Source organism: Thalassophryne amazonica, chromosome 8, assembly GCF_902500255.1.
Source record: "Thalassophryne amazonica chromosome 8, fThaAma1.1, whole genome shotgun sequence".
Lineage (NCBI taxonomy): Eukaryota > Metazoa > Chordata > Actinopteri > Batrachoidiformes > Batrachoididae > Thalassophryne > Thalassophryne amazonica.
Genome location: NC_047110.1, coordinates 87,043,743 through 87,057,205, shown reverse-complemented (window position 1 = coordinate 87,057,205; position 13,463 = coordinate 87,043,743).

The window sequence follows — 13,463 nt, the reverse complement described above, 5'->3', positions numbered from 1 at the left end:
CGCCAAGATGTTTGAAGTCTCAGACAAGGTGCGCAAACACTGAAACATTTTCCTGACGCAAGAGAGTCACAAATACACAGCCGCATGGAGCGAAGAGGAAGAACAGTTGGACTGGTGAAGGGATGCGAGGTGTCGTTTGTAATCACAGGAAGCCACATGTTGCATTTCCCATTCACCTTTTTCCTACGTGTGTGCTCTCTAATCCGGCACTTCCTCCCTCCCACCTATAATATGGCTGCACATCCGTTGCAGACGGGGACGACTTCGCCTCAGAGGAGAGGGCCGTCAGAGCGCCGCTAATTAAAAACACACAGCGACTCTGAGAGGCCAGCTACCAAAGGGAAGTGCGGTCTGCGTGTAAGATGTGTGTGCGCGTGCACGAATGAGGAACTCTTGTTGAACGAAGGTCTGAATTCCACAACAGACAAACTCACTCTGCGTGACATCTGACTAAATACTTTCATTGTCTCTCCGGTTGAAAACAACTATCGAGTAACTTGGCCGGGAATACACACTGACAGCAACCCAAGAGCCGCCTGGTTTGGCTTCCCCAACACAAAACTACATTCTGACGAGTCAGTGTAGCAGTTTTAATCTGCATTATTATTTTTTTACTTTTAAAAAATTGTATACACCAGATTATAAATCATTACTTCCAACTCTTTAACTTGGGCACTGATGTAGCTGATAAAAATAAAATTAGCCATACAGCATCTGAAAAATGCACACATATTCAGAGCTTTTTTAGCCATAAAAGTGAGGTAACCTCAGGTGCTGACTACTAACCTGCCTGAAGGTCGCTCCACCTGTGTCCACTTCATGTCTTACTCGAGTACACACAGTCAATCTGGGTTGTTTTTGTTTCATCTCCAAATGAAATATGACTTTAATATGCTTCTAATATGGTTTTAATATGGCTTTCATTTACATTTGAATACAGTATATTCAGAAAAAAGTAAACAAAACAACATTGCATGCATCTCAGTAAGACTGAATAATAATGATTACATACCAAAGTGGTGTCTCTGATTTCACTTGTGCTGTGTTCACACAGAGCCATTGTTCCACTGTGTGGTGCGCCACAGAAAAACAAAATCCCTGCGTCAGCCTTATAGACGACAGATCTGGTGTCACTGACATTGGGGCTACCAGTAGCACTTAGGTTAGCCATCGCTTTAGCTCAGCTTAGCCAGTAACTCAAAGGGTTGGGAGCTGATTCACATCACGGCTCTCCTGTTAAAAGCGACCACTTGTCGTCGCCTTTTTGTCCTGCATGCAACAGCTTAGCTTAGCATGACGTGATGTGACACTGCAGTGCAAATTAAAAACATGGCCTGTTCCACACTTTCGGAAAAGGAAACATGCTTTGTAAATAATTATATCCTGGCCACATGAAAGGAAAGGATACCATCCATGGTTAGAGCCATGTTTTGAAGACCATTTTCACACTGTGCTGGGCTTCACTTGTGCTGTTTGTAGGACAAAAAAACACCCACACTTCCCGTCTCCTTCTGAACACATACTCCCCCAAATGGTGACATACACACATTACAAGTACAGAGTAACATAAAAACAAAGGGACACAACACACTCAGGGATCACCAGCTCTGCTCTGGGGTTTCACCTTTCTTGCTTGGTTTCCATCTCTCCCTGCTCCACCCACTGCTTATTAACCGAATCAGGTGTGCGTATCCAGTCAGCAGCTAGGAAACACCACCCTTGGCTAATCAGCTGTAGTTGAAGCTGGTAAAATATCCAGGCCAGGTGATCACCAGAGGCAGAGCTGGTGACCCCTGAAATAAACTTGAAAGTAAACTAAATATGTAACAGATTGTCAATCCAGATGGCTCGTTATTTTGCGCAGACTTGTGATTAAATTATTTGTGTGTGTGTGTGTGTGTGTGCGTCTGTGTATACACACACACACAAACGTAAACGTTAGGGAAGACATTAATCTACGTAGCTCCCTTGACATTTAAGCAAATGCCTGTACTGAGGCCTCACTTAAACTCCCGACAGGTCCACCCCAGAGGACTGGGGGAGTCTGGGATATGGCTAGAATCAAGTGCGACATAGAGTTACCTACGCGTGCCATACACTCTGCAGCATCATAGCTCTTTCCTATAAAATTATCTGTTAGACGGCACTGTGGCCGGGGACAGCATGCGTCAGGTCTTAATGCATCTTCAATTAAGAGGATCAGGTCTGTAAGGGTTGGATCCTTGGCATCTGGTCAAAGCCATGACTGGATGCATCCTACATGTTCATCAGGGCTCTGCAGTCTGGTAGATGGAGAAGCATCGGGGGTCTGCACAACATCTTTGGAGTTCCTTGATATCTGGACCTGATGGTGTAATGCTCAATGTTGGAAAGATCCAATTTCCTGTGCTTCTTATAGACCTATTAGTTTCCTTAATGTGGATCTTTGGCCAAACTGTTAGCATCCCATACAGACAGAATCCTCCCTTCTATTATATCAAATGAACACACTGGTTTTATCAAAGGAAGACATTCCTGTGGACTTCTGTGCTAGTCACAGTTTGTCCATCACGAACACCATGTTCGAGCACAAGGGTGTCCATAAGTGCACATGGCACCAGGACACCCTGAGCCGGAGGTCGATGATAGACTTTGTAGTCATATCATCTGACCTTCGGCCACGTGTCTCGGACACTCGAGCGAAGAGAGGGGCAGAGCTGTCGACCGATCACCACCTGGTGGTGAGTTGGATCCGCTGGGAGGGGAGGAAGCTGGTCAGACCTGGCAGGCCCAAACGTATCGTGAGGGTCTGCTGGGAATGACTGGCGGAACCCTCTGTCAGCGAGGTTGTCAACTCCCACCTCCGGGAGAGCTTCTCCCAGATCCCGGGGGAGGTTGGAGACATGGAGTCCGAGTGGACCATGTTCTCCACCTCCATTGTCGATGCGGCCACTCGTAGCTGTGGTCACAAGGTCTCTGGTGCCTGTCGCGGCGGCAATCCCCAAACCCGGTAGTGGACACCGGAAGTAAGGGATGCCGTCAAGCTGAAGAAGGAGTCCTACTTATCTTTGTTGGTATGTGGGACCCCAGAGGCAGCTGACAGGTACCGGCAGGCGAAGCGTGCCACAGCCCGTGCAGTCGCAGAGGCAAAAACTCATTGTCTGGGAGGAGTTCGGGGAGGCCATGGAGGAGGACTATCGGTCGGCCTCGAAGAGATTCTGGCAAACCGTCCGATGCCTCAGGAGGCGGAAGCAGCTCTCCACCACCACTGTTTACGGTGCGGGTGGGGAGCTGTTGACCCTGACTGGGGATGTTGTCGGGCGGTGGAAGGAGTACTTCGAGGATCTCCTCAATCCCATCGTCACGTCTTCCGAAGAGGAAGCAGAGACTGGGGACTCAGAGGCAGACTCATCCATTACCCAGGCCGAAGTCACCGAGGTGGTTAGAAAGCTCCTCGGTGGCAAGGCTCCTGGGGTGTATGAAATCCATCCTGAGTACCTTAAGTCTCTGGATGTTGTGGGACTGTCTTGGCTGACACGCCTCTGCAACATCGCATGGCGATCGGGGACAGTGCCTCTGGATTGGCAGACTGGGGTGGTGGTCTTTCTGTTTAAGTAGGGGGACCGGAGGGTGTGTTCCAACTATAGGGGGATCACACTCCTCAGCCTCCCCGGGAAGGTCTATTCCAGAGTACTGGAGAGGAGAATTTGACCAAAGGTCGAACCTCGGATTCAGGATGAGCAGTGTGGTTTTTGTCCTGGTTGCGGCACACTGGACCAGCTCTACATGCTCCATCGGGTGTTCGAGGGTTCATGGGAGTTCACCCAACCAGTCCACATGTGTTTTGTGGATCTCGAGAAGGCGTTCGACCGTGTCCCTCGGGGCACCCTGTGGGGAGTGCTCCGGGAGTACGGGGTCCGGGGTCCTTTGCTAAGGGCTATCTGGTCCTCCTTATGAGGCTACTCATAATGGCATTAATTGAGAATGCTTTACTTACCTGAGGAGCTCTTATAGCAAAACAATGTCACATAGCTCCAAATTGCAGTCTCAAGAGGGTGAGAAATCGTTCAGGGTTTGTGAGACTCCAGGTGATTGTTTAGCCACGCCCACACTGCAACAAGCCTGTTTCCACACATGAAGATGGCAAGAGGTCACTTCCAGGGTGAGCGTGGCAAATGTATCGGGGTGGGGGTATATGTTACCCCTGTCACAAGTGATTTTGTTGATGTGTTGTTCTTCTCTAAACAGTAAAACAATGATGACACTTAGTCTCGTTTCTTCTTGAATTCCTGAGCTATCACGCTCGTTCTCTTTATTTTTTTTCTACCTGCACTCTTCTTGTTCTCTGACTCCTTGCCTGCCTGTATCTCCAGATCTAACAACAACCGGCCCCCTCTGCTGGTCATCAGTGGTAGTGACATACTGATCATCACATCCCCCTTTCTTTGAAGTTATTAACAATGCATAAGTGAACATATGCCTCAATAACACATGAGATGTAACCCTTACACATCACAACTAGAACATGTTTTCAATTAACATTCATCTCAAATACACATTTTCAAATCGCACATTTAAAGATCGCGTTTAACTGGTCTGTTGATCTGACATCCATATCTTCTCAGTACAGGCAGCTCTCTATCATTCATCTCTGCCTGCACATGACCATCTGACCTTGATTCACGCACTGTGTCTGCCTCCACATCATTTCCATCCGCATCACCACACGTAGTCTCTTGGAAAGTCTCTTTGGTTTTTAGGAGGTTGCAACGATTCCTCCTGAACACATGTCCTTCCTCAGTTCTCACTTCATAGGATCTTGGTCCTATCTCTTGAAGAACAGTTGCTTTTCTGGTCCACGCATTCTGGTCTTGGATTCTCACCACATCATCCTTTGCAAGTGGTCTGAGAGCCTTTGTCGACTTGTTGTAGCACTGTTTTTGCTTCCATTTGAGTTTCTCCATCTTCAACTGTATCTCTGGTCTCTGTTTGACCTCTGTGTAGCAAAGGAGTGTAGCTTGAGATTCATTAACAGTTCTGCTGGGGACAAACCACATTCAGAGCTAGATAAGGATCTGACTTACTGTCTGTGGCCTTCTTCAGAAGCTGCTTAATGATGTGCACACCCTTTTCAGCCTTGCCATTTGCCTGTGCATGCTGGGGACTGGATGTGACATGGTGAAAACTATATTGTTTTGCAAACTGCTGCCATTCTCTGCAGTTATAACACGGACCATTGTCATTAACTACAGTTTCTGGTATTCCGTGTCTAGCAAATATGGACTTGACGTGTAATGACACTGTTGGCAGTTGCATTTGTGAGCAGAACAATTTCTGGAAAGTTTGAATAGTAATCAATGACTAACAAATAATCTTTCCCATTGCAATGAAACAAATCTGTTCCTACTTTCTGCCAAGGTGCTGTAGGAAGGTCAAGAGTCATCATAGGTTCTCTTGCCTGTTTGCTCTGGTATTTTTTTTTTTACATGTTTCACACTTTCCTATCATGTTTTCAATGTCCTTATTTATACCAGGCCAGTATACAGTGTCTCTGGATCTCCTTTTGCACTTTTCTATCCCCAGGTGTCCCTCATGTAGTTTCTGAAGAATCTCTAGTCTCAGGCTGTGTGGAATTACAATCCTACTGCCTCTCAACAACAGTCCATTTGCCACACTTAGCTCTGATCTGATGTGATAGTACTTTGAACAGGACCCCTTGGGCCAGCTGCTTTGGAGGTGCTCTATCACTGTTTGCAGCTCTTTGTCTTTCGCTGTCTCTTCACTTATTTGACTTGATTTAGCATCCGACACTGGTAAAGACTCAACTATCATGTTAACATGATTTTCTACTTCTTCTTCAGTGGAGCTCATGTGACTCACCTCTGGAGCTCGTGATAACGCATCTGCCAACACTAGGTGCTTACCTGGTGTATAGATCAACTCAAAGTCATATCTTTGCATTTTCATGATGAGGCGCTGAATCCTGGGCGACATCTCGTTCAGGTTTTTCTTGATGATTGACACGAGAGGTCGATGATCTGTTTCAACTGTGAAGTTTGGAAGACCATAAACATAGCAATGAAAGATTTCCAGTCCATAGGCCAGACCAAGACATTCTTTCTCGATTCGTGCATATCTGATTTCAGTCTTAGTCATGGATCTTGAAGCATAAGCCACTGGCTTCCAACTGTCTCCTTCAGCTTGCAACAGGACAGCTCCAAGCCCATCCTTTGAAGCATCTGTGGAAATCTTCAGTTTCTTGGTTGGATCATAATAAGCAAGCACAGGAACTGTCGTCAGTGTGGTCTTTAAAGTATTCCATTCTCTCTCATTTCTCGCTGTCCACTTGAATTCTGTGGAATCATGAAGGAGCTCTCTCAAAGCCGACGTTTTCACTGATAGGTTAGGTATGAACTTTCCAATGAAGTGTATCATACCCATCACTCTGAGCACACCTTTCTTGTCTGATGGGTGTGGCATATCTAGAATGGCTTTGATTTTTCTTTCATCAGGCTAAATACCTCGAGCAGACAGCTTGTCACCCAGAAAAGTTATCTCCTGCACACCAAATTGACACTTTGCACGGTTCAGTTTCAGACCATTTTCACGTACCCTTTGGAGCACTTTTGTGAGTCTTTCATTATGTTCTTGAAGGGTGGAGCCCCAGATGATCACGTCATCAACATAGCAATGAACAACTTCCAGCCCCTCCAGCATATTGTCCATGGCACGATGAAAAATCTCAGAAGCTGAGATTATACCAAATGGCATCCTGATAAACCTCTACCTGCCATAGGGTGTGTTGAAAGTGCAGTATTTTGAACTTTCCTCTTCCAACTTGATTTGCCACAATCCCTGTGCTGCATCTAGCTTTGAGGAGTATTTTGCTTCTGCCAATTCACTAGCAATCTCCTCACGCTTTGGTATCTGGTAGTGCTCACGTTTTATATTTTGGTTCAAATCTCCTGGATCCATGCATATTCTCAATTCTTTGTTTTTGTTCCTTTTATCAACGCACACCATTGAGTTCACCCACTCAGTAGGTTCCTCCACTTTTGTGATGACTTGCAACTCAGTCATCCTGTCCACTTCTTTTTTGAGACGCTCTCGAAGTGGAGCTGGAACTCTGCGTGGTGCATGTATTACTGATTTTGCATCTTCTTTTAATTGGATTTTATATGTGTATGGCAGGCATCCCAGTCCTTTGAAGATGTCATGATAACGCTGGAGCCAACTGTGGATGTGTGCACATTTACTGCTTCTGAACAGTTGATTTGGTAGACTCTCCTCACAATGTTTAATTTCTTTGATGCACAACCACCTAGCAGTGATTCACAGCCCTCAGGAACAACTGAAAACAGTACATTGTATTTTTTGTTCTTCACAGTTACTTTTAGTATGCACTGTCCTTTACTTTCAATGTCTTTTCCATTGTAGTCTTGCAGTTGCACTCTTGCTTGTGCACCTGTATCAATCCTTAGTGCTCCTATAGCTCCATTTATTGGGAGTGACACAATCCATGTATCTTCATCTTCTGAACACCGGTCATCTTCCTCTGGGTCTTTGTGCTCACATGACACTAATTCCACAAAGAAAGTCTCACTTAGGTCAGTCTCTTCAACTAACCGCACTGATTTGGGCTTGTTCTTGGACAGACACTGTTTTGCAAAATGATTCTTTCCACTGCATTTTGCACATTTTTTGCCATATGCAGGACACTGCCGAGGCTCATGTCTACCACCACATCGTTTACAGGAGTACGTTGTATCATCTTTGTTTTTCTTTTGTATCATATTTTTTGTTTTGTTTTTAACCACAGCTACTTTTGCGCTGTCATGTTCCACAGTAGCACCTGCTTCATTGAATGTCTTTGCATGTTTCTGCGCTAACTCACTGTGGCACATGGCACTGTCTCTCTGCCTCCTCTAGAGTTAGCTGAGCATCCCTTAGCAGTCGCTCTCTGGTCCGCATAGATTCTATACACAATTTGATCGCGGATCATGGAGTCTTTCAGTTCCCCAAAATCACACGATTGTGCTTTCAGCTTTAAATCAGTCACAAAGCAATCAAAAGTCTCTTCAGGTTGTTGCATCCGTGAACGGAACACGTACCTCTCATATACTGTGTGTTTTCGTGGTGAGCAATGTGCCTGGAACTTTTTGATAACTTTGTCGGATTTATTCCTGTCATCAGGTGCTTCAAATTCGAATGTGTTGAAGACTTCAATAGCTTGAGGACCCGCTACCGTGAGTAGCAACGCGATTTTTCTGGCGTCCGATTTAGAGTCCAGTCCAACAGCAGCCATGTACAGCTCGAATTGTTGCTTGAAAGCCCACCAGTTGCTGTCGACATTTCCCACCAGTTTTAGTCCTTCCGGTGGCCTTAAAGTCTCCATCTTGAGCAAAAATTGATGCACGATTCGCTTTTCACTCCTGGTACCATGCGTTGTTCTTTTCTGAACAATAAAACAATGATGACACTTAGGCTCGTTTCTTTTTGAACTCGTGAGCTATCGCGCTCGTTCTCTTTATTTTTTTTTTCTACCTGCACTCTTCTTGTTCTCTGACTCCTTGCCTGCCTGTATCTCCAGATCTAACAACAACCGGCCCCCTCTGCTGGTCATCAGTGGTAGTGACATACTGAGCATCACAATTGATATAAACACTTGACCTGCACATGCATGTGATGCACATCCGGGTCCTTAAAGCACTGCCTGTGGTGGTCAGGATAAATGAAATAGAACCCATATAAACACCTAAATGAAATTAAAAATTTAAAAATCTGTCACTCAAATGTGAGGATTTGCTCTGTTTTGTTTAATTGTTACTTATTTAACCTTTATTTATCCAGGTTAGTCCAACTGACAACGAGACTGCTTTTGCAAGGGAGAACTGGACATTTATAAAGTTTTCAATTCACCTCACCTGCATGTCTTTAAATGTGGGAAGAAACCGGATCACCTGGAGGAAACCCATGCAAATACAGGGAGAACATGCAAACACCACACAGAAAGGCCATAGGTGAGGCAACAGTACTAACCACTAATCCACCGTGCTGCCCAAAACTCAACACAGAAATGCCATAGGTGGGAAATCGAACCCATGACCTTCTTGCTGTGAGGCAACATTACTAACCATTAAGCCAGTTGTTGTTTATCATTATTAATATGCATATGTCGCGGACATGAATGAGTGAAGCTCGTCAGCATGCCCCTCCCCCAGACGCCCTCGCCTTTTTAAGCATTTTTCTTTCTTTGCCTCTCACATGCCTGGCAAAGCTCCTCGCCATCTAACCATGTCCTTTAGGTCCTTCAGACTTTTTTCAGTAAAATTGTTCTTGGGAGGATGAGCATGACTAAAACCTTTCAGCTTCTGGGGGGGGGGCTCAGTCCGCCCACCCCCGCCTTTTAAAGCATTTTCCTTATTTTGCCTTTCAGCTTCTGGAGGGGCTCTGCTCCCCATACTCCCCACCTTTTTAAGCATTTTTCTTTTTTTGCTTTTCAGCTGACCCCCCAATTACAGCCCTCTTAACCCCCTGCCACTTTAAGCATTTTTTAAATGTAGATGTAAATTAATATTCAAAGTTTTCAGCTAGTTGACAGCAGGACTGTTAAAACATCAAATCTAGGCTTTCATCTCAAATGTACATTCTGTCAAATTGTAGCTGAACTTTCAGGTCTTCTTTTTAAGCAAATCCTCATCTACACCACTTCATCAGGAAGCTGGATTTTATATTTTTAATTAATTTATATCAAGCTTTAGAGATTTGCTTTCAGTTTGAGTTAAGGAAGATAATTTTAGAAAAAATGGAATAAACAATTTAAAATGTGTGAAATACCAAGTGTTGCAATACTTTTGAGGGCAATTGAGAGTGGAATCCTGCAAATGGTGATACAAGCATCACATTCGGCACAAATAATCCATAGACATGAACTCTTAAAAAAATGATTGGCCACTTGAATTTTCAATAGGCAGCCAGGTAGGGGTCAACTGAAGAATTACACAGGGGTCAAAATTAAAAGATGCTCCAATCATATAGAAACCTACACCACATTATTTGCCTGATCATAAAGATTCCAAAAAGGTATAGTTTGGACAATCTGTGACTGAATGTTATGGAGTTATGTGGTAAAAACAACAAGAATGGTGACAAAGGTCAGTTTCAGTTTGTCAAAAATTAAAGTTGCTCCATTAATTTTGCTCCAGCTGTATTTGTGCTGAATTTGATGCTTGTATCACCATTTGATTGTTTCAGTTATCTGCTGCACTAATATTGCCAACAGAACATGAACTAGCTGTTGTCTGTTAGCTTAAACATGTGTATATAAGGCAACCCGAATTAAAGGAGAAATGCTGCTTTTAACAACCTGGACCTCATTTCTGGCATAAAATATGGCCGTTTACTCAGCAATATAAGTTTGGTGTAATTAGAAGTCCATAGTTCAAACAACATGTTCAGTTCAAATCTGAAGCAAACATTTTTCTTCTTCTACTAAGGTGGATTAGAACTTTTTGTGGTACACACTAACTACTGGACAGGAGGAACCTAGCAGTCAATGTGACACTGATTTTAAAATGCAGCTCTTTCAACCAGACATGTGGTGCTGTAACATGTCAATCATCTGTGTCCAATCAGATTTCAGGGGAGTCCAGTGAAACCCCAGCCTCCACTCTAGCACCACCCATGCCAGGAAGTATTCAACATTTCCTGTTTCACTGTGACTGATAAATTGGCACTTCCTGTTTGAGTGTGAGCTTGCCACTGAGTTCCCGCGAGATTCCATGGGATCTTGTCTTTCAATCCAGGAAGTGTCGATCCAGGAAGTGTTTGACATTTGAACACTTCCTGTTTTACTGTGGATTTGAAAATTGGCACTTCCTGTTTAGGACACCCTGTACCATGAGTGAGCTTCGTGCCGCTGCGCAACACTTTGCTCATATTATTATTAGTGGTAGTGGTAGTAGTAGTAATAAACTTAGCATATAAAATTGGTAATTTTTAAAGGTACTCTTTTATTAATTAGTAATGTTTATATCCCCTTTCGATTGTATTTTAAAAGGTTTTAAGTGCCTGAAACTTTTGTATAGTTCTGTTTTTGTGAAGTATTTATACTTGACTTTTGAAAAGTTCTGTTTTTGTGAAGTATTTATACTTGATGGTTGAATGACAACAAAAACTGGACCTTGTTACTTATATGTATTTTGAGATTGTTGATGGTTTTTAAGTATCAAATTTAATCAAACCACTTTGGTTTGAATCAACATGTAAGATTGCAAGATTTGTCTGGCGAATCAATGTTAATCTGAATTGTTCAACTGAATTACCATATCTTTGCACTGAAAGTAAATGTAAAAAATAAAAATAGCTTGCTGTTTCCAGAAAAGAAAGAAAGGAAAAAAAGCTTAAAATATGAGTTGATAGTTGATTCTGCAGATATTATGTTGCATGTCTGTGCATAAACAGTTTTTGGTCTTTCAGCACATTTTCACTCATGGCGAAAGACACAAAGTGTTAAAAGACTATTTGCCCCTGTGAAAGGGTAAAACAATGTAACCTCTTTGCACTACTGCTTAGAACCGTCCGAGGCCTCTTAGAAAGAAAAAATGCGATTGATACGGGACACGTTCTTTCACTACGGCCTGAATTATGCCCTTGGTATTCAAACTAAGTAGATGAAAAGCTGTTGAAACACAGAGGTAATTCAAAATAAAAAATAAAAAAACCCTCTGTGACTATAGGTCTGATTCCTATATTCTCTGTATCACATTTCAAATTAATCCGGTGCTTGAATGCAATTCAGCACTTGAATTGTTTGATTGTTTGGCCCCATCTGGGCGCTCATTCTTCTGGCAGTGCTGCTCGGGATGCATGCCAAACTCGTAGCATATGTTGGAAGGGCATGACAGCATTTCAGTCAGTATGTGTTTTTGATGTGTATACGCCGGCACCCGCACACTGATTAATGGCCTTTGTTTGAATGATACATTTTTTTGAATGATACATTTTTGGCAACCAGTCACACACATTCATGAATAATCATTGTGCATGTGTGAATTACTGTGTGCACAATGAAATACACATATTATCACTTAATATGCATTTTACAAACGGGCAAGATAAGCTGTACAGGACGTTCTTCATCACAAAAACACAGTGAAAAGCAGAAATGACAAGTACTTTCCAACAGCTTCACTTCATTCTGGTACACATTGGTTTACAATTGCCCTGAATCAAGACTAAGGGTCCAAGCTTTCAGTGATTTCCTGGATTATCAGAAGTGGCCGAATCCAGGAAGACAACACTGTGAAGACGACGATGTGATCTTTGCACTCTTTCAGCAAAGATCACAGTGTTGTCTTCAAATTTGAGGTCAGTAAACTTTTCCTCACCACACCACAACCTGACCCAACACTTAGTCCATGCAAGTATTAGAGGAGCCAAAACACATCCCTGATCAATACCTGAATTTTGACCTTTGACCCTGATTACATGACCCCTGTATCTCACTAACCACTGAGGCTAAGGTGCAGATTTCTTTTTGTTTTAATGACTCAGAGAACTGATCAGGTAAGATCTGGCAGTGTGCACCGGTGCCTTGTGTCACCACACTACAGAAATTAAAATCTCTAAGGGTCTCCGTCTGCCTGGGTGATTGCCATCTCGGACCCTCCTAGACCCAAGTTTCTATTTGGTTCAACTGCATAGTTTTCCTTAAAATGACCTGAAATACTTGCTTTAACCTTTGAACCTGATGAAGTAGCCCCTTGTTGCATCTGACTGAGGGCAGAGAGCACATTTTGAGCTTCAATTACTCATGGATCCCATAATTCTATTTTTGGTCCAAGGGAGCATCAGATGTGGGAGCTTGTGCTGGTGCTGCGCATTGCTCCATCCACCACAATATTTCCTTAGGTCCTGAATGGCAACCACCCAGACAGACGACCAGTCCACCCTCATCTCTTGGAAGTACCCCTCTATGTGCCATAGCCAGGTGAAATGTGGGCATCCTCACTGCAGTTCTAAAAACTGAGGCAACTGTGTGCTAGATCATGCGCCACATGGCCACGATGTTGTAGCTGATGTTTCCTCACAAAACAAGTGATACTCCTCATGTGAGTCTCTCTAAATAACTGCCTGAATGGGGGCATCTTTTTGAAAATGATGGGAAATTACTGTTTTGTCCTGTGACCCCAATATATCACTTTGTGTGAGTCAGTTAACAGGAATTAGTTTCAATGAAGAGGTAAATTCAGCACAACTTAACCATAGTTGAAGGCCTGTCTTTCAAACTTACTGTGACAAAACACAGAAGGGAACTGATTTTGTATTTTGGGAATAATTTGATGCAAACATAAATAGTATACAACCAAAATCTGCATGGCAGTCATCTTGCAACATAGCAAGTTGCGCACCACATGAATATTGAGCCTGGTTCCTAAGTTTAAGGTGCTGGCAGCTCCCATAGTGTTGCAGTCATTGGAACT